General features: G+C 45.6%; 2 pseudogenes; one reads left to right on the plus strand and one right to left on the minus strand.

Annotated features, from left to right (window-relative positions):
• Positions 1-2,581: 2,581 nt before the first annotated feature.
• LOC143387972 (BCL2/adenovirus E1B 19 kDa protein-interacting protein 3 pseudogene) lies at positions 2,582-3,350 on the minus strand (annotated as a pseudogene).
• A 9,532-nt stretch (positions 3,351-12,882) lies between these two features.
• Positions 12,883-26,383, plus strand: LOC143387923 (ruvB-like 1; annotated as a pseudogene).
• The last annotated feature ends 90 nt before the right edge of the window (positions 26,384-26,473 follow it).

Below are 26,473 nucleotides of genomic sequence, written 5' to 3' on the forward strand. Positions count from 1 at the left end.
TACATATAAGAGGAAGTGAGGGAAAAGGGGAAAAAACAAGAGAGAGAAATGAATTACAGTGGAGGGGGTATAGAGAGAAGGTTGGAGGGGAGGGGGGATAGTAGAAGATAGGAAAGGCAGCAGAATAAAACATACACTAGTATGGCAGTATGTAAAAAAGTGGATGTATAACCAATGTGAATCTGCAGTATGTATACGGGGTAAAAATGGGAGTTCATAATCGCTTTAATCAAATGTATGAAATATGATATGTCAAGAGTTTTGTAATGTTTTCAACAACTGATAATAAAAAAATTTAAAAAGATTAATATGGAAAAACTATTTAGATGAGGGTAACTTGGAAAGTATAGGGTTTGAAAACTAAGGCACATGAGATTTTCAAGCTCAAATGTAATAGAGACAAAAAAGTTCTATATAGCCACATTGGTATCGGAAGATTTAAAAAAATAGGAAAAATTAATTTTGCTCAACAAAAGAAGAGATGTTCATGAATGAAAGCTGCTATCTTGGTGAGGTAGTGTATCTTTGTCACTTTCCACGTTCAAGCAGGACATGTATTGGTATCTTTGAGCGGTATCACAAAGTAATTCCTTTATTAATTCAAGAGGGTGTAAATTCTCCAAATGATTTCAAACATCACTTGTATCTCTATGATTTTTTTTTCCATTAATAAATGACAAATTAGCCTTGTGGAAGTGCAGACAAGGTACATTCCCAAAGAACATGCTACAAAAGTTACAGACTGCCAAAAAATTTTTCATAGGTGTTAGTTATGTTTTTTCTTGACACGATTTTATTAGAGTGTGCATATGTAGTAAAAACAAATTAAGCAGACTCACAAGTAAACATTTGTGGTGACTGTGAGAGGAACTAAACATTCTTTCTAATTTGAAATTATCAATTTTATTCAATTATTTTACTAGATAAGTTATTGTAAACAAATCTTGATATATTCAATAAATTAAAAAAGAGACAATCTTATGAGAATAAAATGTAAAAATTAGAAAACACAGTTTTATAATGTCTATCTTTTGAATCACCCACAAACAAGAACTTATAAAGTATGCACATTTTTTTTTCCCAAGATATCTTTGGGACTTAGCTTTATTGATGAAATAATTGAAAGCAATTTCTAGAAAATACTATGCTATTGGTACTTACATTAAAATATAGTTTAGATATTAAACCAAATAATTGTATACTAGAAGTTCACTGAATACAAGTGCCAGGGCTAAAGGAGTCCAAGTCTAGTTCACTAACACTCCTTTGTCTTTTAGCATGAGAAACATAAAACCGAAACATCTCACATTATCTTTCTTGCTATAATTCACAGTGGTACTGCACTGGCTAGTTCTTACCTAACAGATAGACATACTATTATTTTCAGAATTACTGCTTGTGAAAAAAATAAAAGATTGCTAGTCCTAATCTTGTTTATTTAAGTGAGTTCTTAGAATCTGACAATGCATTAACCCCATAAAATTGGCCCAAAGGAACCAGAAAACAACTTAGATATGATTGGTCATTAAGCTTTACTAATTTAGGAAAAATGACAGGGTAATTTTCATTGTTTGCACCTGTCAAGAACAAAGTCTTTACTGTTGCAGTTTACAATGATCAGGAGATTCTCCCACAGGCTACGGCTGAACTTCAACCCACTGTTGAAAAGACTAACACAAATGTGTGTCACCAAGAATTTGATTTCTAGTAAGAAAATCCTTTAAGTAACCCACATTTATGATATACCACATGGCAAGTGTTCAAATCTGAAGTTTTTTTTTTTTTTTTTAAGTTAAAATTTTAATTTATTTTAACACACCTCAATGAAGTAGGGAAAAGGCAAAATACAAGGCATATACAGCATATCAAAGAGGCAGCCTTTTAGAAATCATGCTGTAGAAAAGATAAAGCAGGACATGTGGTGAACTAGTTCAATCAAGCTTTTATGATACCATACGTAAATATGGCAATCTGAAGAATTTGGCAAAGATTTATTTTTGCCTATCTCCAGTTTAAATAGATACGTCTGCTCACAGTAAAGCTGTGTAAGAGCACACAAAAGCTGAACACAATCAGTAAGATCAGACCCAGCAATCCAGAGCTGCAGCAATCCAGAACTGCAGAGTAAGACCAAGTAGGTGCCTTCAACAGCAGTTCAACCGTCCAGGCGATGGCGGACAGTCAGGGGCTGGGGTCGGTACCCAGCAGAAGGCCCTCAGGGTGCGGGCTGCACAGTGGAGCCTGCAGCTGTACCTGGGTTCCATGGCTCCTGATGGAAACAGCCCACATCCACTATATCTAACATGCCGTTGAAAACAGGGATTATAAGGCCACAATATTTCTTTTGGACGAATCCCTTACTGTAGTATTTTTTTCCTATTAATGTAGTTCAGTCTTTTGAAATATAAACTATTTTAACAATTAAGGTTACAGTTAATTTTTTAATTACTACATAACTAGTATATTATTTATACTATTTATACCTAATATCCAAAGGAAATTTACTACCAAATCTTACAGTAACTATCAGTCTGACATGCTTATTAATTGATCCCATACGTATAATTACAGGCCAGCATGATTTTAGTGTCTGCTGTTTCATTTTACTAAGTTATGAGCGCAGCATTTATGGAACAAATAAACTCAAGTGGTGCGGCCACCCAAGGATCACCGTAGCGCCAGCCGTCAGCTCAGGAGGGAATCCCAGCACGCCAACAATGCCAGGTCCACATCTCCCTCAAAAGGTGCTGGTGGAGGTTGTCAGACGCCTCCCAATGTAGATCCCCAATCCAATGGCCAGGAGATGGGACAGCAGCAGAGACGGAAGAAAGACCTTGAGGAACTCTGCCGAGAAGATGCCCCCCTTCTTCATGACACTGGTGTTCCTCATGCTGCGCGTGGCTGTGCGCTTGGGGTGTCGGAAGAGGAACTCCTTGTGGGGGATGTTTTCTGGCCGACTTGACCAATCCCATATCCAGTCTGAGTTTTTCTTTAAGATGCTTTCGACCTCTTTCCTTCTCTCAAGATAATCTTCCTCGGACTGAGAGCTGTTCTTCTCGCCGAGACTGTGGACATGTGTTTCTGAAGCTCTCGTGTTTTCTTGAGGCGTCTCTGAGCGCGGTGGGCTGTCACAGTGAGAGCTCTTGGAACTACTCCGTCCAGATTCGTGCTGGGCGTCCAGCAGTATTTTTTTCATGTCACCATTATAAATAGATACTGAGGCTGGAACACCGCTCCCATTCCCGCTGCTGAAGTGCAGCTCCACCCAGGAGCCCTGAAGGGTTTCCTCCTGCATCCCAGGGGCTCCGCTCTGCGACATGGCGCCGGAAGGTGGCTCGACAGCGGGGTTGCGCTCGGCTGCGGCTGCCTCGGCGGCGACGGCGATGGAGGACGCACGCCGCCGGCCGACCGCTCAGCACTCTCAAATCTGAAGTTGAAAGAAGATTATATCTACCCAGTAAGGTCTGTATTATCCTAAGTCTTTTGTCTTTAAGATACTCTACTTCTCCTGTATCACAAATTGTGCTAGAGACACAATCTTAAAAGTGTTTTATGCTACCTATAAAATAGATTTTCCTTAAAATTGCCACAACTATTCCATCATCAAGAAGTCTGAATTTTTTTTTTACTCAAAAGATTTTCTTGTTTTTTAAAAAGTGCCAGCTTTCATTCACTCTTTCCTCCATCAAAATAAAAGGATTGTGACTACTACTTTAAAAGAATGTTTTGTTATATCTCATAAAATTTGTTTTTAAGGCTACACTTTATGAGTTGGACAAGAGTGTAAAATTCTCAAAAATCTTGGATAGACTTCTCAATGCATTTCAGTATATTTTTACTTAGCATACATTTCTAAAATAGTAACATATAGAATATTTTTTTCCATCTGCTGCAGGTAAATAAGTGCTCAAAGTATTATCTGAAAGAATTTGAAGTTGGTTAAAAGGTGCAATATCAAACTTATTAATATTGACATACAACTACAATATAAAAATCTTGATTGAAAGACTCATTTTCTGACCAATTTGTTAACTTTGAATGTTTCAAAATTTTAAAAAATACTATAGAAGAAAATTCATGTATAACACATCACCAACATCAATCATCAGCCTTTAAGCCATTATATGAAATAAATCAGGTTTTAGATAAATAGAATTTTTAAAAAATTTCATGTTAAATATTATAGTTTCCTAATGCAATATCTTAGCTGTACCTTGTGCTTTTTCACATTAGTAATTAGATTAGAATTAAGCACTTTAAGTTAACATAAACTATAGAAAAGGAAAACAATGGTAAAATGTGGGCATTCCATTATCTTTCAATGTGAGCTAGCATGAGGATTTTCTAATCTTGTAAGCAGTAGATTGCCTTCTCAGGTTCAACCCTACCCCATCCCCAAATTGACAGGACAACCTTTTTTGTTCCCTCCAAATTTCCTTCTGTCATCTTCTCTAGCAAAAACATTTCCTATAGCACTTAAAATATTTTCCTCCTTTAGCAAGGAGCTTTAGAACCAGGTCATCCACTACTGCCACTCACTTGACTGAGCATCAGGTAATTAGTGCAGTACTTACCTGGCAGGTGAGCTTCAGGTGGCCTTCACACAGGTACTCTGTGCCTTGTCAAAAATGCTGAGGTCATGTGCTCCACCATCTCTTGATCATGTTCAGGTAGCCAGTGTCCTTCTTGCTGAAGCCGCACCTCTGTGCATTACCTGTTTTTACAGAGGTGCTGCTACCACTTTTGCAAACCAAAGAAGAACTCAGAATCCAAGATGGTGCCAACTTGCCCCTATGTGCACACTCCCAGCCCCAAGAGTGCTCTGACAGCAATCAGCTGTTGCCTCATGTCATAAGCTGCCTCTGGGCAGTGGCTGCAGCACCTTCCCAAATGGAAGAACTCAGGACTGGGAAGAGCCACTTTCTATGCCCCTGATTCCCCTGCATACTCTGGCCCTTTCTGTTCACACTTTTACCCCTCACTCTGCTCTCTGCCTTTTTTTCTACTTCTCTATTCTGTGTTCTTTATTTTGTATTCCCTTTATCTTGGGCTGACAACTTGCAAGATGCAAACATAGCTGCAATGTGGCACCAGGCTGAGTGATGGCAGCACTGACAAGGGAAGGGTAATACACACTGACCACACAAGCACACACACAGTCATAGCCTTATTCACTCCCAGGAACTCACATTTCATACAAGTACAGACTCACAAAAACTGTTCTTGCACACAGATAGATACTATAGATATTAATATTAAATTTATTTTTCAAAATGGCATCTAGAAATATAGTTGGAAATTTCTATTGCTATCAGTTCTTTTTTGAATGATTTGATGAATAAAAGATTTTCTTGGTTCACAATTGACTCATTTTTTAAGATATTTTTTATCCTTTGATGTCAGTTTTTCAGGGAAAAATGCAGTGGAAAAAGGAAACAATTAATACAACAGAAAAAATATTGAGATAATACTGTTGATTATCTGATGTTAGACGTGTTCCAATTTCAAAAGTGTTAAGGTAAAAAACAAAACAAGAATGGGACATGTATAGTAAATAGAATTTTTTTAAATTTATGTAGGGTTACTGTGAATTGCCATAGTGTCTGTGGTATCATTGTAAATTTAATTCTTGATTACAAATGAGAGAGACAAAGGTGGGGGACAAAGAGAGAGAGAGAGAGAGAGAGAGAGAGAGAGAGAGAGAGAAAGAGAGAGAGAGAGAGAGAGAGAGAGAGAGAGAGAGAGAGAGAGATGGTCACATTTGGAGGATTATTTCTGTTTTCCCAAATTATTATGATTATTTACGAATCCCTCTGTCATTGAATTCCACAATCCAAACAATCAATTGAAAGCTAAAGGGTTAGCTTTTATTTTACTTTCCCTCTCACATACTATATCTAAATAATGACAAGTTTAAAAAAAATCTTTCACTTCCTAAATCACTCCAGAAGCCAGTATTTTCCTTATCTCTTTCAGAACCATCAGCACCTCTCTCTCAGCTTTGCAACAGCTTCCTACTGCTGAGTTGGGGTACATGGCCTCCTTTCTGGTTCGTTCTATCTGTTTAAGTGGAAATATTTATGTGATTCTATTTTTCCTCATCTCAGTCTCATCCTATAATCACCCTGGTTTGAGGACTCGAGCATGGTGTCCTCACTGGGCTCTTGCCTAGTCTATTCTCCAGCCTACTCAACTCCACACATTTTTTCTAGTGCTTGATTGCAGGTATACTGACTTTAATCCTAACACCTATCCTTATTCATCGTCTCCAGAGGCCTTAAAGGTTGCTTTTCCCTCTCAATGAAATGTCTTTCCTGCCCCTATTTTCCAAAAGTTCTTCCTTATCTATGAAGTCTTAATTTCTTTGCATTTTTTCTAGTAAGTTTTTTTTTTATCTTTCTGACTTCATTTATTCTATGCTGTAACTGAAACTGAGCATTCTTCATTAAGATTCTTATTAAAAGTATAACTTGTCAGTTGTTTGTACATTTGTATCATTAACAATTAATAAAATTTTTAAGAGACTATTTAGTCTTTAACTGTGGGTGTTAGATGTTGGCATCAACTTTAATATGTGGAATCATATCCAAAGCATCTAGCAGTGTTGGCCATGTACTAACAACATTTTATATAGTAATCTGATAAGATAAATCAAATACTGTATGATTTAGGATAATAAAATGTGATATAGTAACTTGGGATTATTAAAATACTGTATTTATGGAGAAAGTTATAACATTTAATATCATAATAATCCTATATGTTGTTTAAAGTACAGTCAGTCCTGAATACTTTCAGATTACTTATGAGTAGATTCAGTCAATGATGGGTTTGAAGATATCTGGAAATAAATACAATCATTACTATACATGCACATACCTTTATTCTATACACTAGTTCCTAAACAATATTGATCATCTCAATAAAATATAACATTCCAATAAAATGTATCAGAAAGGTATGAGTAATGTAAAACTGACTGAAATTCTACAGGAGTATGTGCAGTAAGTCATATAAACATATAAAACTATTGTACATAGAAACTTTAAATTCAGCAGATTTTTCTATGTATGGGGGAGGGATGGGCTTGGAGCAACCCTTCCATGAATACAAAGGGACAATCATGCACTAAAACACAAGAAAAGGTGGCTGTTTTCCCATAATGAAGACCATTGTTTTCTTTAATTGATAGAAGATCAAGTAAAAGTGTACTTATTTTATTTATTTAGGATCCTTAAGCTAAAAGCTGGCATTTTCAACCATGATTCTCAAATATTAACAGAGGCCATGAAAAGACCCAGCAAAAATTTAATTGAACAATGTATCAGAAAAGTATTTGTATCTGTAATTTGGTGAACTCCCTAACTGATTGTCATTATTTGCAAGTCTTTCTTTTCCTCTTTACATTTTCACTTAACAACTTTTATTCATATATTCCCTATTAGCAAACTCTATTTGCATTGGTATCGAAAATTTCAACAATAATTTCTTCTCTTTTTCAATATTCTCTTTCAATGTAATTTCAAAATTTTTGAAATCCACACTCTTGCCTCTCCTTCCACTTCTCTTTCTCTTCATTTTTTAGAGAGCATAATGCTATGCCTTCTTGGTGAAGATAAGTACTTAGTAAAAGATGAGGCTTAAAAAATGTGACTAGATATTTTTAAAATTATTTGAAGAACACTAAATAGAGGTTGTATCTCTGAATAGTTATTTTATGCATTTACAAATATTCCAATTTTTCACAAGTATTCATGAGTTTGAATCACAACCAGAAATTAGGTATTGAAGATTACTTTCTTTGAAAGGAATGTGAGCAGAATTATGAATGAAGAAGATACTTGCCTTTGCTGGATAACAAATTGGCTGTAACCATACTATACCTTTTTCCCATCACTTTTTATATAATATAAAATGATTTTTTAAAAACTTTTATGTAATATGCTTAAATAATTAGATGTAAATTTAATTGTAATTAATTAGATATAATTCTTTTAAAAATATTTTTATTTTTTAGTTACAGGTGGTCACAATGTCTTTATTTTACTTTATGTGGTGTTGAGGATTGAATTCAATGCCTCACACATGCTAGGTGAGCACTTTACCTCTGAGTCACAAACCTAGCCCAATTTAACTCTTTATTAATAATAAAGAATGTCATAATTATAGAGATTGGGTTAAAGGAAAGGAGAATCAAGAATTACTTTGAAATTTTTTTGGAAAAAAAAAACTTTGGACATTTAGTAAGGGGACTGAAGGAGTCGGTAGCTTTCAAACACTATTACAGCTCTGGAACAATAGTCAATACATTTCCTATTATGGTTCCTCAATAAATTCAAATTACTCATACTTAATGCATTAGTATATGACAGAGAAAACTATCAAGAACCCCAGGAGGCTCCACCTCATATGGTTGTAGCTCCTATGTTTCTTCATTTCAAAGTGAACTCAGATGGTGTCAGCACACAGAGCAGTGTGATCCTGGCTGCATCTCCAAGGAAACCTGATGCATTACCATAAATGAAGAGAGAGTGAGAAGCTGCCTTGTCACCAGTGAGGACAAACACTCCAACCTCTAAGTCCTTCTTCACTTCCGTAATGAATGAGTTTCTTTCTTTTACCAAGACACTCACAAGAATTACAGTTAAGTGTTAAGTAAACTTCTATTCCAATTGTGTTTGGCTTTTTAAAAGCATCTTGTAATCCTGATAGAGTTGCCATAATTTTGATCCTATGAATATGTGATTATTGTGTATTATTTAATTTGAATCCTATTTTCTAAAATCAATCCTCTAATATAAAAGAAAAAGAAGCCATAACACAATATTTAACCAATGATTTCATTATCATATTGGAAGTAAAAATTACAGTTTAAAAAACTACAAAACAAAAAATAAAAATTAGCCAAATAAGCTCTATATTACCAGGAAAATATATTTCACTTTCAAGGTCAACATTGAAAGTTGATTCATATTTTTAAACAATAAAGTTACTTTTACAGGGGCTGGGGTTGTGGCTCAGTGATAGACCACTTGCCTAGCATGTGTGATGCACTGCATTCAATTCTTAACATTACATATAAATGAATGAAATAACGATCCATCAACAACTAATATATTTTAAATATTTTTTATGAATTAAATTAATAATAAATGCATGATGTATTTAGTGTAAAGCACAGTGTTTCTTCTGTATATATTTTAGATACATATAATGAATAGAAAAATAATCACAAAAAAAGTACTGATTTAGAAACACTAAATAGAAAATTAAATTATTTTTTTAATGAGCATTTATAAGATTTAAGATTTTTAAGATTTTTAAGATTTAAGATTTTTTATTTGTAAAGGTATTTATTATAGCAGACGTTTGTGGCAAGTGTTTTTTACCAGGGCTCATATTTGTACTCCAATCCCATTTTCCCGTATTGGTTCTTTTGTATGTCTGTCTTTCCCCATCAACTTGCATAATATTTTAGGTTCCTAGGTTTCCAGGATTCTGGAATTTGATCTACTGCATTCACTTGCTTTCTAGTGACTGGCTTCTCTTGTCCTTGATGACTTTCTTGATTTGCCCCACGGCTTGCCTTACCCTGAGCTTCAATTTTCACATTCTGCACTGTCTTGCTTTGAGTACAGGGCGCTGTGCAGCCCAATTTTTTATGTTCTTGACCCATTCAAAATCTACTTCTTTAATCTTCTTACCTTAAAGAGAGTGGATATAATAAAGTCATGCCCATACAAGTGAATTTTAAGGTGACATAACCTCCAAATTTTAGCAGTCCAGCATGTTCAAGGACAAATTAAAGTTCTGAGTTTAATATGTGAAAAAGCTTGCACAATTAAAAAATATATTTTCATGCTTCTGAATATTTTATGGTTTTGGTACTAGTTGGAAATGGGTTCTATCTTTATTGGAAGGGGTGTATAAAATCAAATAGCTGAATAAATTATACGCTGCAGTTCATGTGATATTCACTGATACTAGATGAATAAAACCAAAATTGTGTTTGCAAAATTTAAGAAATATTGAAGTTTATCAAAGTGAGATGGGTTTCTTTTATGTAGATTTTCCCTAAACCACAGGGCTGCCTAATATCTAGGGCCAGGAGCTAAAGATATTGACCTCCATGTCGCTGGACCTTAGCAAAGTTGACAGAACAAAATGAGTCCACATGCAACTGCTCCGTGGTTGTTCCTGTGGTGGCTGTGTTCCACCCTGACCCTGTGGTTCTGCACACTGGAAATGGACAATGGAAAGTGGATATTGAGGAAGCTTCCTTACTGTGCAAATAGGTAAGCCAAGTCTAGAAAGACCCAGTGGTAGGACTGAAGAAGAGGACAGCATGAATGCCGGATCTGCCTCATTCTCACCAGATGGGGTGCATTTGGAAAATGTGGTGAATGGGTGTGCTCTTGGGGTTAGAGTGTGATAGACCTAGAAGTGATAATGCACAGCAAGGAGCCTGAGGATCCCATAGCCAGCTCTTGCTTCCTGCAGGCTTCCTCACATCAAAGGAATGGGGCCTCTTGGATAAAGGACTGCAGCAGGAGATACACTAGTGGTCCTAGAGTGTGTCAGTGTTCCCCAGTGAATGGCAGAGCTTAAAGAGAAAAGCACAAAGTTAGGAACCTTGCTCCCTGGAACACAGGAGGCACGTGGACATGCTCCAATTGGCCAAAGCTGGAACAATTGGGCAATTGAATAACAAATGAAGTTATGGTGGATTGTAGCCAAGAGTCTAAATAAACAGTCTTAAGGCCATTTTGGTGTAAACAAATGACTGAATGAATAGGCAAATGTGGGGAAAAGCCCCAATTCCCATGCCAAAGAATTCTCACAAGAATGCTTTGCCCTTAATCATTCTGCCTGACATACCAGTGCTCAATGGAGGAATAAAAGAGTCACTTTCAGTGGGGATGTGTGACAGACACCTCAGCCAGGTGATCAGGGCCAACATCAGCAGGGACCTTGTCTCAATTGTCTCTCTCTCTCTCTCTCTCTCTCTCTCTCTCTCTCTCTCTCTCTCTCTCTCCTTCTCTCTCTCTCTTTTGGGAACATGGGCGCTGAGCCACCCCCAACCCCTGTGTGACACTAATGCTGAACTGAGAGTTCTAATTCAGAACTAGGTGACCAGAATCTAAGCTTTGTTTCACATTGAACTTAGGCTTTTTAAGAAAGTTTTTGGTACCAGGTATTGAACCCAGGGGCACTTCACCCCACAGCCCCATTCTCAGCCCCTTTTATGTTCTATTTAGAGACAGGATCTCACTGAGTTGCTGAGGCTGGCCTCCAACTCTTGATCCTCCTGCCTCAGCCTACTGAGCTGCTGGGATTATATGTGTGTACAACTACATCTGAGTTTTACTTTTTAAATTTTTCTCTCTATTATTTTTTCTTCATTTCTCATTTTCTTTTCTCTTTACATTTCCTATTTTTCAGGGTCTCACTATGTTTCCCAGGCAGTCCTGCAACTCCTGGGTTCAAACCATCCTTTTCCCTCAGTATGCTGAATAACTATGGCTACAGATGTGTGCTTGGCTTACTTTTCCTTATTTAAACATGTGCCAGTGATGTTATTTAACTCATGAATTAAGCATATGCATCATATTCCAACAGCTCAGGAGGCTGAGGCAGGAGGTTAGAAAATGGGAGGCCAGCCTCAGCAAATTATGAAGACCCTGAGCAACTCAGTGAGACCTTGTCTCTAAATAAAATGTAAAAGGGGCTGGGGATGGGGCTCAGTGGTTTAGGGCCCCTGAGTTCCATTCCTGGTACAAAAAAGAACCAAAAAAAATGTGACCAGTAAGATATTACAACCTTTCAAATACCTGAATATTAAAATAAGTACTTAAATTTTAAAAAAACACCATTTTTCTGGGCTGGGGCAGGGCCTCAGGGGTAGAGTATCCACCTAGCATGTGTGGGGCCCTGGGTTCAATCCTCAGCACCACATGAAAATAAAAAAAATAAAGAAATTTTGTCCATCTAAAACTTAAAATAAATAAAAAAAAAAATTTATGAGACAAAAACCTGATAAAACTGGCCTGCACACAGTTGCTTGGGTTTCAACGGCTCAGCGGGAAATGAAATGCTTTAAAATTTGAAAAAGTAGAGGTTGCCAGGCACATTTGATGGAAGTTGCCCCTTGGGTGGGGGGGGGGTGGGGACACAGCAGGGGCTTTTGATGGCAGCTATGAGGAGAAATTTCTATATCGGCCACAGAATGAAAGGGCACTTCTGTGGCCTCCCCTCAGACAGGAGCCTTCTGTCCCAGCACCTTTGAATTCCTGCGAAGCTGCGGAGGTAGGGAGAGAGGGTCATCTGTCCCCTTCCATGCTGCTCCCTTGACATGATAAAGGTCCCTCTTAGGGACTTAGAACCCGAGCCAGCAGATGAAACCCATGTTCTTTGTACTGTTGTGACCAGAGACAGCGCCGGCAGCCCCACTCCTGGCCATCAGCTGGGCCCATGGTCCACTTGGCCTTCCCTTGTTTACTTTTCACCATCGAGAAACTTCTAGACAAATATGAGTGACTGAGAGACAGGGATGCCTTCTTTCCCCTCCTGAAGGAATTCCATATCACAATTCCCTGACAGTAAATATGGACTGGCATTCAATTTGGAGGAATTTTCTCTTTGCAGAATAGAAAAGGTTCTATTAAAAAAAATCAAAGTAGGCTTAAAAGCCCAGAATTTTCCAAGCTTGACAGACTTTTCTGATACCTTCATGTTGTCTGAGAATTTTTTTTTTTTTTACCAGGGATTGAAGCCAGGGGCCCTCGACCCCTGAGCCCTATCCCCAGCCCTATTTTGCATTTTCTTTAGAGACAGGGTCTCCCTGAGTTTCTCAGGGCCTCAGTGGAGGTTTGCCTCTAACCCATGATCCTTCAGCCTCAGACTCTGGAGCTCCTGGGACTCAAGGTGTGCACAGCTGCTCTGGGCTTTGTTTGGGAAGTTTGTCTTGGGGTTCAGGAGCTGGGAATTTGGTTCATCAAACACAGAATGTGGATTCTCTTTTGCGTGTTTTCCAAAAGCCCCATTTATAGGCTCTCAGGTGGATCCCAGGCAGAGGAGAGTGGTCCTTAGCTTCCTGTCTTGAGTGTCCTTGTCCTGGTTGGGTGTCTAGAGAAGAGAAGGCAAGGGATGGCGTGAAGGGTGGGAAGTGGCCTGAGTGTCTGATCCTGTGGCCATGTGTCTCTCCCTTTTGACATTTCCATATCAGCTCACAGGGAGCCCGATGCCCCCCTACCAGCAGTTCTCTGTGGTCTCCCCATTTGTCAGGAGAATAGCGACCCTCAATTTTTCTTCTTTTTTTTTTCTTTTGAGGAGGGGCACTAGGGATTGAACCCCGGGCACCTAAGCACACAGGCACCTCCTTGCCCTTTTTTGAATTTATTTGGAGACAGGGCCTCACTGAGTTGATCAGGGCCTCACTGAGTTGCTAAGGGTGGCCTCCAGCTTGCCCTCCTGCTTCAGCCTCCCAAGCTGGGATGACAGGCATGGGCCACTGCTCCCTGTAGTGTTGCTTTCCACCCATGATGGTGTCTCCGGGTTGTACTGTAAGGTGACTTGTCAGTTCTTGTGCTATGGCAGTTTGAGGTAAGAAGGTTGTTGGTGGGGAGGAGATGGATGTGAAGAGAAGGATGGTCCTTCTCACTGTCCCCATTGGCTGTCCCTCCCAGGGCTGTGGATAAAGGAGGTCAAGGAAGTCTACGAGGGGGAGGTGACTGAGCTGACGCCATGTGAGACCAAGGACCCCATGGACGGCAATGACAAGACCATCAGCCATGTCATCATAGGGCTCAAGGCAGCCAAGGGCACCAAGCAGCTCAAGAGGAGTCCGTCTTTAGCCCTATCCTCAGCACTGTTGCACTGGGCAGGTGGTGTGACCTCTGCGTTCCTCTTACCTTGGCCTCTGCACTGTTGATGCCATATGGGACACTCAGGATAACACCATGTTGTATAAAGGGACACTTCGTAGAGGGCTTGGACATAGGTCCCTTCATGTGGTAGCTCTTTCTTTTCTCATTGCTCCTGGGAGTTGTGTGGTTAAGTCAAGAAATTGCTTCTGCCATCTCATCCCTCACATGATGACCATTGGCCAGCCAGGCACAGTGGAGAACGCCTGTCATCCCAGCCACTCAGGGGCTGAGACAAGAGGATCACAAGGTGAAGGCCAGCCTCATCAACTTAGTCAAGACCCTGAGCAGCTCAGGGAAAGCCTGTCTCTAAATAAAATAAAAAAGTGGGGCTGGGGACGGGGCTCAGGTGTAAGTCACCTGTGGGTTCAATTCCCAATACTGTCCCTCACCTCCCCCAAAAGTCAAAGTGGACATAATTTTGTTTTCTTTTTTTTCTTTTTCATAATGTTTTTACTCATCCACTGTTGTTATGATTGACTCACACTAGCCCTACACCTGTGCCCTCCTGGATAGCCAGGTCCCCTGCTGCACAGACAGGTCCCCTGCTGCCGGCTTGGGGAGGTATTTTACCTGTGGCTCCTCACAGCTGTGTGCCGAGTGTGAAGACACCGTGAATCTCATTTTTTCTATTTTTCCATATCAAGGCCTCAGGATAAGAAAGAGGCTCCACAGTCATCCTGCATCCAGTGCTGGCTGAGGGGCAGTGTGTTTGCAAGACCCCTGGTGCTGCGTGACCCCTGTGCATCCTCTGAGCTCCCTGGGACTCAGTTTCTTATTTCTAGACCACTCTCTATCTAACATAGAATCTCTCCATCTTTTCCCCATTTATAATTTGATGGTTCTTTGATTCTCTGAGGTGATTTCTCGGTCACTGCTTTATAGAGATCATGAAAATGTCACTTCTTCCAAGGGCTATTTTTCTGTTTCCTAATGGGGCCTTTATCTCAAGAGCTTGGCTCTGCAAACCTCTCTCTCTCTCTTTAATCCCTCACCACATCCTGTCCACCCTAGATTAATAAGGTTCTGAGAAGGTGGCCCCTTCTCAGGAATGACACCTTGAGCCAGTTCATCTGGAAAATCAACCGTATAAAAGTGCCTGAGATGAAAAGAGAAAAATTGTCCTCTTCCACATAGGAGAAAGGACACAGGAATACAGTGGAAATTTGAGCCATCCATCGGTCTGCTTTGTCCAGCTTCTCGAAGAAAAGAGCCTAATGGAGAAGGGAAAAATTGTCTTCCAAAACAAAGGTGGTGCCCACCTCTGCTCCCAGCAGCTTGGGAGGCTGAGGCAGGAAGATGATGAGTTCATAGCCAGACTCAGCCAAAGTGAGGTCCTAAGAAACTCAGTGAGACCCTGATTCTAAATAAAATGCCAAACAGGGTTGGGCATGGGGCTTCGTGGTCAAGGGCCCCTGAGTCCAGGCCCTGGTACCTCCAGTTCCCTCCACAAAACCCAAGTCTTTCTGGGCATTTTTCCCACATGGATGAGATATTGGGACAGAAGGACCTCAGGTGCGTTGTGTGGAGTTGTGAAGTGTCTGAGTTTGAAGGAGGCTTACAAATCTTGGCCTGGGGACTCCCAATTCCTGATCCTGTTTGCAAAGTGCCCCAAGGAGGCCAGAGAGGCTGATCCCTGGTGAGATCCTGGCAGCTCTTTTGGGGTGAAGTTGTGAACATTATCCACCCATTTTAAGTGTGTGTGGCCCACAGGATTTTGATGCATGACAGTTTATACTCCCCATCTCAATTCTAGAAAATTGTCATGAACTTCCAAGGGACCTCATTCCCATGAATGGCCACATGCTGTACCTCCCCCTGCCCTTTGGCCACCACACACTGACTTTGTTTCTGGATTGGCCTTTTTGGGGCCCCCTCCTGCTGAGGCAACCCTGCACTAGGTGTTAGTCTGTGTCTTATACCCCGCAGCCCCCCTTTGACTTTGGACTTTGTATGGGACAGAGTTCAGGTGTGTTTCCACAGGGTGGTGATCTGTAGCAGCTGCTCTGGAAGCTCAGCCTCAGGACCTGTCTGCCAGTCGGGACCTGCAGAGGCTGCTGTACTTGCCCTGGTGAAGAGCCAGGCCCTGTAGAGCACCATCACCCGAGATGTGTGTGCACAGCCCCGGGAGCCAGAGGATGCTAGGATTTGCTTTTTTTGTGGTCTTGGGGCTCAAACACAGGGCCCTTGCCATAGTGAACTAGTGCTCTGCCACTGAGCTGTGCCCCAGCCCCAGGGCCTAGCTGTGTGGTCTAGACTGGCCTCTACCTTGGTGATCCTCCTCCTTCAGCCTCTTGACCCAGACAGTTTGGGGTGATTCTAAGTTATGTTTCCCCTTCTGAGCAGGACTCCTCTGAGGGTGCTTCTGGGTGCTGTCACATAGAGAAGGAGACTGAGGCCCAGAGAGCTGGAATCACATGGGCCATGTCAAATTCAGCCTCAGGTGGCTAAGCAGGAAGCTCTGGTGTCCCTACTCAAGGACTGGAGCTGTACTGGTGATCCTGGAGGGTGCCGTGGGGCATGGCCATTGACACATGTCCCCTCTAAGGGCAGTGAGATCCCTGTGAGAATGCTCCTATCACTTTGCAACCCCTGAAGGCAAGGCAAGGAAGAGTAATGGTGACGTTCTCTTTTCTCCTGCGGGCAAACAGAGTCACCCTCAGGTTCACCTCCTGGTGTGCTAAGCCCTCAGTCCAGGCTCTTGTGCCCTGCCAAATACCCTCATACCCACCCACTCCTAGGGTCGCTAGCTACCTCAGGTGTCTGTCTGTCTGTCTCTCTCTCATGTTTAGTCCTGTGAACTGAACCCGTAGTGCTTAAGCAGGGAGCCAGAAGCCTGCCCTTTTTATTTTGCTTTGTATAGTTTTGAAAGAGAGTCTCCCCTTGATAAGTTGCTGAGGCTGGCTTCCATCTTGACGATCCTCCTGCCTCAGCCCCCCAAATCCCTGGGATGACAGGTGTGCACTGCTGTGCCTGGCCTCTCTGGTCTCTTACAAAATGGTGCCTTCCCTCAGGGTCAGAAGGAACTGGAACATGCATCACAGTGGTCTGTGTCCCCCTTTGTCTGGTTTGGTTTGGTTTTAGCTAAACCCCAGCATTTTTGAAAGTCTTCAGAAGAATTGAGTGGAGGCCAGGAACGTCATCTACATGGAGGCCAACAGCAGGGCTGTGAAGGTATGCTCCCTGGGGACAACGCCACACCTAAGGGTCTGCCAGAGGGAGACCTGGGTGACAAGGGCGTCACTTTTCTCAGGGGGGGTGGGTGGGGAAAAGTCAGCAGCTGTCCCTTTACCTAAGTCACCTTGAATTTTCTCTGTTTTCCTCTTCTTGTGACTTCAGCAGGCAAAGTGTTTAAGACCCAAACCCTGTGGGGGACAGGGATCAGACAGCCTTTGTCCCTTCCCGCTGCACCAGGTGGCATCTTCAATCTTCCCTTATCTCCCTGGTTTTCCTCCCAGAATCTTGAGCCGGTGGACTGCACCAAGTGGTTCCTCCTCTATCTCCTGTGGCGTTCCAGGGTGGCTGCTCCTCCCTGGTTAATGGATGAGCCTCAAGCCTCATGTCACCCATAAATCACCACCTCGAAGAGCCCAGGCCCCAGCTCCAGTGAGTCCCCTGGATGCTCCTTTATCAGGAGTAAAAAGAAAGGGGAGAGAATCTTCCAGACAGTCTCAGGTGTTGCCTGGGGAAGGTCTAGAAATCCAGCTTGGAACCAGGCTGTGGGGCACAGGAGGAGTGCGCTGTTGGGGACCCTCGGTGGGCAGCAGTGACCTTTTTGTCACTGAGCTCTGTGTGGTCCCGGTGCCCCATGGTCTGCTGGCAGAGGCAGGGCAGGTGCGACTCCTAGGCCACAAAGTTCACCCTGGAGGCTGAGGAGGAAATGCCCTGCCCAAGGGCGACATGCACAAAAAGAAGGAGGTCATCTAGGACAGAATGGTGTATGACCAGGACATAGCCAATGCCAGGCACCAAGGACAGGCCCTGCTAGTCCAGCACATGCCCAAGGCCCAGGGAACCAGTGGCCAGGGCCATGCTGTCCTCCTGGAGGCCCTCTGGAAAGCTCATCAACGAGCATGACATGAGCTTCGGCCTATTTGTCACAATGTACACATGCCGTCACAGCTGATCGCTAGGCATTATCTGCCCCAGGCTGCCTGCCAGCCTGGTGGGGGCTGCTCTCCACCCCGGGCTGGGGGTACCTGGTGGGAGCCCTCACAGGGCCTTAGACAGCCTCACAGAGGCTCTGGCCTCCACAGAACCTGAGCCCTGAGTCCTCCAGGACCCAGCTGGCTCTGCTCTGGGTCCTGCTGGACAGAGTGTCATGTTTGCTCTTCATCCTGAAGGGAGCCTCCTCCACCCCACGAGGAACGTGCTTTCTGCTGGGAATCTGGTTTTGCTTTTTGTCACTTAGAACTCTGCCCAGAAGAGGCCAGAGGCTCTTGGGATTGGAGTTTCTTCCTACCTGGCCAGAGTTTTCATTCTTTCTTTTTTTTTTTTGTACTGAAGCTTAATCCCCAGGGGTGCTTCCCCATGGAGCCCCATCTGCAGCCCTTTTTATATTTTATTTAGAGACAGGGTCTTGGTAAGTTGCTCAGGACCTCTCTAAGTTTCTGAGGCTGGCCTCCAACTTGCGGTTCTTCTGTCTCAGTCTCCCAAATTACCAGAATTTTTAAAGACACATGCCACCACGCACGATTCTGCTTGATTCTTACAGGTCAGGGGAAACCTTGAGGGGATCCCTCTGAGTTCAGGAGCCCCTCATCCTTCCCAGGAGAGCTGTGCTTGGCCTGTCCACCTCAGGCTTCTAAGTTGAGTGGCATCAGAAACCTGCAGGAGGCAAGAGGATGGGCTTTGGTAGCTGCCATAGAAAGTCCTGTCTCCTACAGCAGGAGAAGATGTCCTGACCATGATGGGGCAGTTGATGAAGCCACAGAAGACAGAGATCACAGGGAGGATGCGTGGCGAAGCCTGAGCCCAGAGTTGAGTTGAGGCCCTGCTTCTGACGTGTTCCCAGCTCTGAGCACCCCCCCCCCCACTGCACTGCTCTGAGTCTTCACTCTCTTTAGAAGCTGTGGCCACACTGTGTGATCTGGCGCCGCTGAGGTCAGCATCTGCTTCCTTTGAGGTCCCAAAAAGGTGCCGACTTTGACACCAGGCAGTGGGTCTCCCTTGCTCTTTTATGGACTTATTTATTTATTTTTTTGATGCCAGTGATTGAACTCGGGGCCCTCGACCACTAAGCTCCATTCCAGCACTTATATTTTTTATTTAGAGACAGAGCCTGGCTGAGTTGCTTAGGCCCTTGCTAGGTTGCTGAGGCTGGCCTCCAACTTCTGATCCTTCTGCCTCAGCTTCCCCAGCTGCTGGGATGACAGGCATGTGCCATCATGCCCAGCTCTTTCCCAATTTTATTTCCTTCTTGTGCCCATTACCATTTAATCCCTGAAAACCTAAGTTCAAAATGAATCCACTGTTGCCTTGAGGCCTCGCAGCAGCCTAAGCTCCTCCATGAGTGGCCAAGAGCAGATCTGTCTCTGAACTCGGTTTTGACTCCCCGGGTCTGGGTGAGGACAGGCCTCAGATCCCGGTTCTTTAGGAACAGCTCCATCCTGATGACAGGGGGTGCTGGTTTGGAAGATGAGGGCTCACACCTGAGGCAGGTCTATGATTCTGCATGGGCTCATGGTTCTAGGGGCTGAGGCTGAGCTGGCTCTGACCCTCTTTGCTCAGGTTTCCTGGGGAGAGGATTCTAATTGCACTTGATGGAAAGTTAATGAACCTGACCATTGTCATGCAGGGCCCCCAAAAGGGCTCCTTGACTGAGTGCAGCAGAGGAGAATCTGCATATGAAAACGCATCTCCCTGGGGCTCCCAAGTGGGGTGTCTTGGCATCAGGCTTGGGGCTAGATGTGGCAGCTGCTGGACACTGCACCCCACACAGCTCCACAGAAGGCTTTTTGTGTCATTTGTGGGTGATGATGCCTTTTTTCCTTTTTTAGATGAGGGTCCAGGGATTCAACTCAGGGGATCTTGACCCCTGAGCCCCGTCCCCAGACTTATTCTGTATTTTATTCAGAGAGAGGGGTTTCAACTGAGTTGCTCAGGGCCTTACTAAGTTGCTGAGGCTGGCCTCCAATTTGCGATTCTCTTGCCTTAACCTCCCAGGCTGCTGGGGTTATATGCATGTGTCACCACACCTGGCATGATTCTTTTTTTCAAATGATGACACCACACCTGGAATGAGTCCAGTACCCATCCTGGGATCAGAGAGTCAGTAGGAGAACCAGGCTGAAGGGTTGGGTCTGGAGGGAACTGAGGTGTGGAGAAGAGAGCAGGTGACATTTCCCCCACTGGCTGGGACCCTGTCTGAGGTGAGATCAACAAGGTGGTGAACAAGTACATTGACCAGGGCATGTTCGAGCTGGTCCGCAGCGTGCTGTTCGTGGATGAGGCATGCTGGACATTTAGGGCTTCACCTCCCTGCACTGAGCTCTGGAATCTTCCAATCAGGCAGGTGCTGCTGGCTGTCCCTGCTCCCCGGGTCTCTCCCCACCCATGACGTCACAAGTCAGGATGGGACAAAGGGAGTGAATGTTGCCCCTGGGAGGAGATAGCAGGGGGACTGAAGGCCACAGCTGCCCTGTCCCTGATGGGCAGGGTCTCTGCTGGCCTCTGAGGCTGGACATTCCTGTGGGGAGCAAATGCCTAAGGCTGTGGGCCCACTTTGGTGACCTGAGTGTCAGATCCCTCACCTTGGCTTCCAGAAGCCAGCAGAGCTCACTTCATCTTTAATGAGAACACTGAATGACATCACACCTTGTCCCTTGTCATAGGTGAAAACACAGGTTTGTCTGTGAATTTGTTCTTCTTAGCTCCCTGTGACAGCAGCATGCATCCTGCCATGTCACTTACACTGGATGTGATTTTCATTCCTGTGGCTGACCCTGCTATGGGGTGTCCTTGGTTGTTGCCAGGGTCCCTGGCCTGGCCAGCAGTTGTCTTTCCTATGTGAACATGGGAAAGTGTTGTCCATTCATTCCCATGTCTCTTCCAGTTCCTCCCATCCCTTCCCTTTATCTCATCCAGTGAAATTCTCTTCTCCACTATTGTGAGTCAGCATCTGCATGTCAGAGAGGACACTCAGCATTTGGTTTTTGAAATTGGCTTACTTACTCAGCACGATCCTCTCCAGCTCCATCCATTGACCTTCAAATGCCATAATTTCATTCTTCTTTATGGCTGAATAATATTCCACTGTGTATAGAGACCACAGTTTCTTTATTCATCCATCTGCTGTGGGGCACCTAGGCTGGTTCTGTAGCTTGGCTACTGTGAGTTTTGCTGCTGTAAACACTGAGGAGAATGCAGGTCTCTCCAGGAACAAAACCAGTGAGGACAATAAGACCTTCCTGGAGACACAATGGGGCCTCTGGCCCCTGCCTGGCCTCAGCCTGCTTTTGAGTATAGCTGCTCCAGCCATAGGAACAGGGGGCCTGGTGAAGAATAGCGTGGACACATATTTAGCACAGTGGCTCTGCTATCTGTGCCACAGCTGTGGGACATTCCTCCCTGGGCCCCTGGGCTGGAGGCCTTCCCGCCTTCCCTCAGGCCCAGCGGCTAAAGTGGGCAGGTGGCGCCCTCGGGGTTTTCTGTCTTCCTGGTTCAACAGGAGCTGGGCCTGGGCCTGCTCAGCACAGGTGGCAGGAGGGCCTCTTCCACCCCAGCAGCCGAGGGCCATGGGGATGAGTCCCTGAGAATGCATGCTGGGGTAGGAATTAGAAAAGAACCCTGTGGTCCAAGTGTCTCAGGACGGCTAGAGCCAGAAGTGACCCCCCATTTGCCCAGACTGGCTGCTGAGTGACAGACAGTGGGAAATTCAGTTGCTCTCAATGGAGAAGTCCCATCTCAGGAGCTACGGGACCACAGAACCAGGCCACCCACGGGTCCCTGCCACTGACTGCTCCCTTGCCCTTGGGATCCGAGCAAATGACCCAGGCTCATGGGTAGCATTGTGTGGTCCCCTCAAGTCCCCTGACGTGACTGAACAAGATCAGGGTGAAAGTGCCTCCCGCATCCTTGGGGGCAGCTGGTGTCAGCCTGGCCAGCTGCTGGGGGAGCTCAGGGCACCCTGGGTGGCATTAGGGCTGGAGGCTCTGCAGCCACCACTTGATGCTATAAAAGTCCCCTAGCTGGGTCCCCTCACTGGGTCCCCTCACTGGGTCCCCTCACTGGGTCCCCCTTACTGAGTCCCCTTGCTGGGTCTCCTAATTTTGTCACACCTGGCTGGCCGAGGGCTCCCCATGGATACATGGCACCCCCTGCTGGGGAGCCCTGCTCACAGCCCCCAAGGGTCCCTGGCCTGGCCAGCAGGTGTCTTCAGAGGGTGCTGCTGTGTCCACCCTGAGCCCCAGAGAATGCTCCACAGGAAGGTGGCTCTGACCTGAGAACCTGCCTGTGGGAATGGAGCCCCGTGGTCTCTAGAACAGGACTCTGGTGCCTAGTTCCGGGGACGTGGTCGAGCAGCACTGAGGGATGTGGCTACTGCCCCTCGAGCCCAGGAGCAGGGGCTGTGACCTGGTGTCCAGGGAGCGTGCAGCCCAGAGGTTGGCTGGGCTGTGACCAAGGCTGGACTGAGCCAGGAGCCGGGGATCTGGGCAAGATGAGGTTGGGTCTATGGCTGAGGAGTATCTGGGACATGGGCACACTGTGAGTGACTCCTGACCTGCTACCCACAGGGTGCTCCTAAGGGGACCTTCCAGCTCCCTGTCCCACAGACCCACATCTGACGCCGGGGTTCATGAGGGACAGGGGGAGAAGGGACAGTGTTGGCTGAGGGCTTTTTCTCCTGGCTTCCCATGTGGGCCCTCAGGGGCACTGGGATGTTTTGACATGCTGAGAGCCTGTGGGGCTGTCCTGAATCGGGAACCTACCCAGGCCAAAGCCAGCAAGTGTCCACCCAGGCAGCACCTAGCTTCAAGGCCCAACCTCCACCCAATGCATTTAGAGACAGAGTCTTGCTGAGCTGTTTATTTAGCACCTTGCTTTTGCTGAGGCTGGCCTCCAGCTATGATCCTCCTTCCCCAGCCTCCCAAGCTGCTGAGATGACAGGAGTGGGCCTCTGCAGCATCCAGTCTTTTTAAAAACTCTTAGGTGGTGAGTCTGGATGACAGCCTTGGCCTCTTTGTTTTCTTCTGTGTGGGGCTAAGAAGGGAGCTCAGGGACTCCTGTGTCAGGCCAGCTCCAGGCCATAGGCGTCAGGCCGTAGGCAGTCATGTGGCCTGGTCCTAGTGGGAGCCTGTGGCCCGGTCCCAGGTGGGGCTTTGAACAGCCCTCTGGAGATGCAGCTCCTACACCCTGGAAAACTCCAGTAGCACTTAGTGTGTTCACAAAATCACAAAACTGCCAACACAGACCGTTTTAGAATGCTGCTACCCCTGTCCCCGTCAGCCGTCCACAGCCCCTCTGCTGCTGCGTCCCATCTATCACCCCGACCTCAGGCAGCAGGAGGCTGCTTTCTGTCCCTTAGCCTTCTGTGGCTTTGTGTGGGGTGTGACTGACAGGCTTCACCTCTGTCCTCCAGGCCCTTGAATTCCCCGTGGCTGAGGAGCGCCCACTGTGTGGGGCCTACACCAGCTCATGGATCTGTGCACTCATCAGTCCAAGCCCACTCCGGGGGTTTGTCTGTGGGAGTGACGCTGCCGCAGATGTGTTGGGACTGCAGTATCTTTTTTTTGGATCTGTGTGGAGAAGTGGAACTGCTGTGTCACATGGTACCTCTGACCTTCCAAGGAAATGCCAGTAGGATGGCTTTATTGCCACACTTCTACCAGGAATGTCTGAGGGTCTTGGTTTTCCACGTGCCACTTGACATCTGTTACTGTCCACCGTAGATGTCCTGGTAGGTGTGTCATGGCCACTCACATGATTTGCATTTGCCACGGGCCAGTGAGACTGCATCTTTTGTGTTTTACTGGCTATTTGTATATCTTTGTAGAAATATCTGCTTGTATCCTTGGCCCTTTTTATTATGTTATCTTTTTATTATTGAATTGTAAAAACTTTTTATATATTGTGGATACTAGACCTTTTCCACGTGTGTGATTCATGAGTATTTTTTATTCTTTGAGTAGTCTTTTCAATGTTTGAACAGGGTATTTGACATAAACGAGTTTTGAATTTTGATTTAAAGCTCCAGTTGACTGTGCTGGAGGTGTATGGGGCTCAGTGGTAGAGTGCTTGCCCAGTGTGCCCAAGGCCCTGGATTCCACATCCAGCATCACATACATATACAAAAAACAAAGAATTGCAGTTTATCTGCTTTTTCTTTTGTGTTTTTTGCCTCATATTTAAGATATCATTGTCCAGCCAGGAGCAGTGGCACATACCTGTAATTCCAGAGGCTGAGGAGGCTGAGGAGGCTGAGACAGGAGGATCACAAGTTGGAGGCCAGCCTCAGCAAGGCCCTAAGCAACCCAGTGAGATCCTATCTCTAAACAAAAATTAAAAAGGGCTAGATCTGGGGCTCCGTGGTGGAGCCTCCTATCCCCAAACAAAATCAACAAAATAAGGGTTCTCTGGGGCCACCTGAGGTTTACACCTGTCCCTGACTCTGCTTTCCTTGGGTCACTGCCAAGCTCTCTGTGCCTGACAGTGACCCCCTCCCAATTACCGGTGTCCAGTGTCTTGTCTCAGACAAACGTAGGTGACGGGACTCCTCTTGGCCTTCACAGGGGCACCGAGGACATTCCCTCTCCCCACAGGATCCCCCTGTACCTGTTGGACCACGGGATGATTCTCTGCACCATGCTCTGCTCCCCCACAGGAGATGAAGCAGTTGCGCCCCTGCCGCCATCTCCTCCGGCTTTCACTTCCGGCCCCTCACCACCCCGCGGATGCTCCTGTTACCCAGAAGCTCTGTCCCCTCATCTGCAGGGTGGGTTGGTTATGGGGACATTGTCCAGTGTCCCAGAGCCTCCGTTCCCCTGGGTCTTGCCTATCCTCACCTTTAATCCCCTTTGGTTAAGTTTGAGGGAGAGAATAAAAAACAGGGACCTGAAAACAACCAGGGACTGAACCAGGGCCTTTGACTCAGAGCCAGTCACCAGCCCTGTTCTGCATTTGATTCAGAGACAGGGTCTCACTGAGTTGCTCAGTACCTCCCTAAGTTGCTGAGGCTGGCCTCCACCTTGCGATCCTCCTGCCTCAGCCTCCTGAGCTGAGATTACAAGCGTGCTTCACTGTGCCTGGGGCCTGGTGACTGTGGATTATGATTTTTCTCCTCTGAAGGATCATTAAGATCTGAGCCCAGATGGAGGGGATTCACATCAGTGAGGAGGCGCTCAACCACCTGGGGTAGATCAGCACCAAGACCACTCTGAGGTGAGGCGGTGGCCTCCTTGGCCCAGGTCGAGGCTGCCCAGGGCTCACGGTGTCTCTGAGCTTCCAGGTGTGACAAGTCCCAGGACACAGTGGCTCAGACTGCTGAGTGTCTCAGGTGGCTTGTGAAAGTTCGATTGATGAGAGAGGTCCCCCCTTTTCCTGCAGCTGGCACTACCTCTGCAGGAGGTCACTAACTCTGTCACCATCCTCTGGGACAAGAGATGGACAGAACCAGAACCTTGGCTCCCTGGAGGCCTCGTCAGCCCAGCCCCTCCCCTGGCCCCTGGCCCCTGCCTCCTGTCCAGATGCACGAGGACAGTGGGCTCTCCAGACAATGAAGGGTCCACAAGGCCCTCTGACCCATTTCCTCACCCCCACATGTCCCTGGTTTCCGGCTGAGCCTACAGCTGAAGCCTCCTTGGCTGGGTGGTGGCTTCACTGAATTTTAACTTCTCTTTGCTGGAGACCCACAGGGATGGGGCCTTGATTCTGTTGTTTTATTGTGACATTGGGCTGAGGTACAAATTCAGGGCCTCGCAAGTGCTAGGCAGGCACCCTACCACTGAGCCCTATCCCCAGGCCTCTTTTGCATTTTATTTAGAGATAGGATCTTGTTGAGTTGCTCAGGACTCACTAAGTTTCAGAGGCTGGCCTCCAACTTGCCATCCTCCTGCCTCAGCCTCCAGAGATCTTGGGAAGCCACTGTTCCCGGCTTGAAAAATTTCTAGACTAGGGTGAAGATGTGAGGACCAGAACTTATGTCACACTGGTGGCCTCCCTGATGGGGCTATGACTGTGATGTTCCCATTCATGGAAGCTCTATCCTTTGCTGGCTCCAAAACAACCATCTAGAGCCTGGAGGGGGCCCAGCTGGCAGATTCCTGCCACCCGTGGACCTGGGGGGGACTCCCTCTGGGCCTTACTGGACTCTTGGCCCAACTGTCCACTGCAGGTTCTTTGTGCAGCTGCTGAATCCAACCAATCTGCTGGCCAAGATCAATGGGAAGGACAGCATCAAGCAAGAACCCATGGAGGAGACCAGAAAGCTGTTCATAATGCCAAATCCTTGGCCAATATCCTGATGACCAGCAGGACAGTCCATGAAGGGACCTGGGCAGCACTCCATAGAGACTGTGTCCCCAGTCGAAGGCCGGGCCTCCCCTCTCCCATGA

This window comes from Callospermophilus lateralis, unplaced genomic scaffold, assembly GCF_048772815.1.
Source record: "Callospermophilus lateralis isolate mCalLat2 unplaced genomic scaffold, mCalLat2.hap1 Scaffold_296, whole genome shotgun sequence".
NCBI lineage: Eukaryota > Metazoa > Chordata > Mammalia > Rodentia > Sciuridae > Callospermophilus > Callospermophilus lateralis.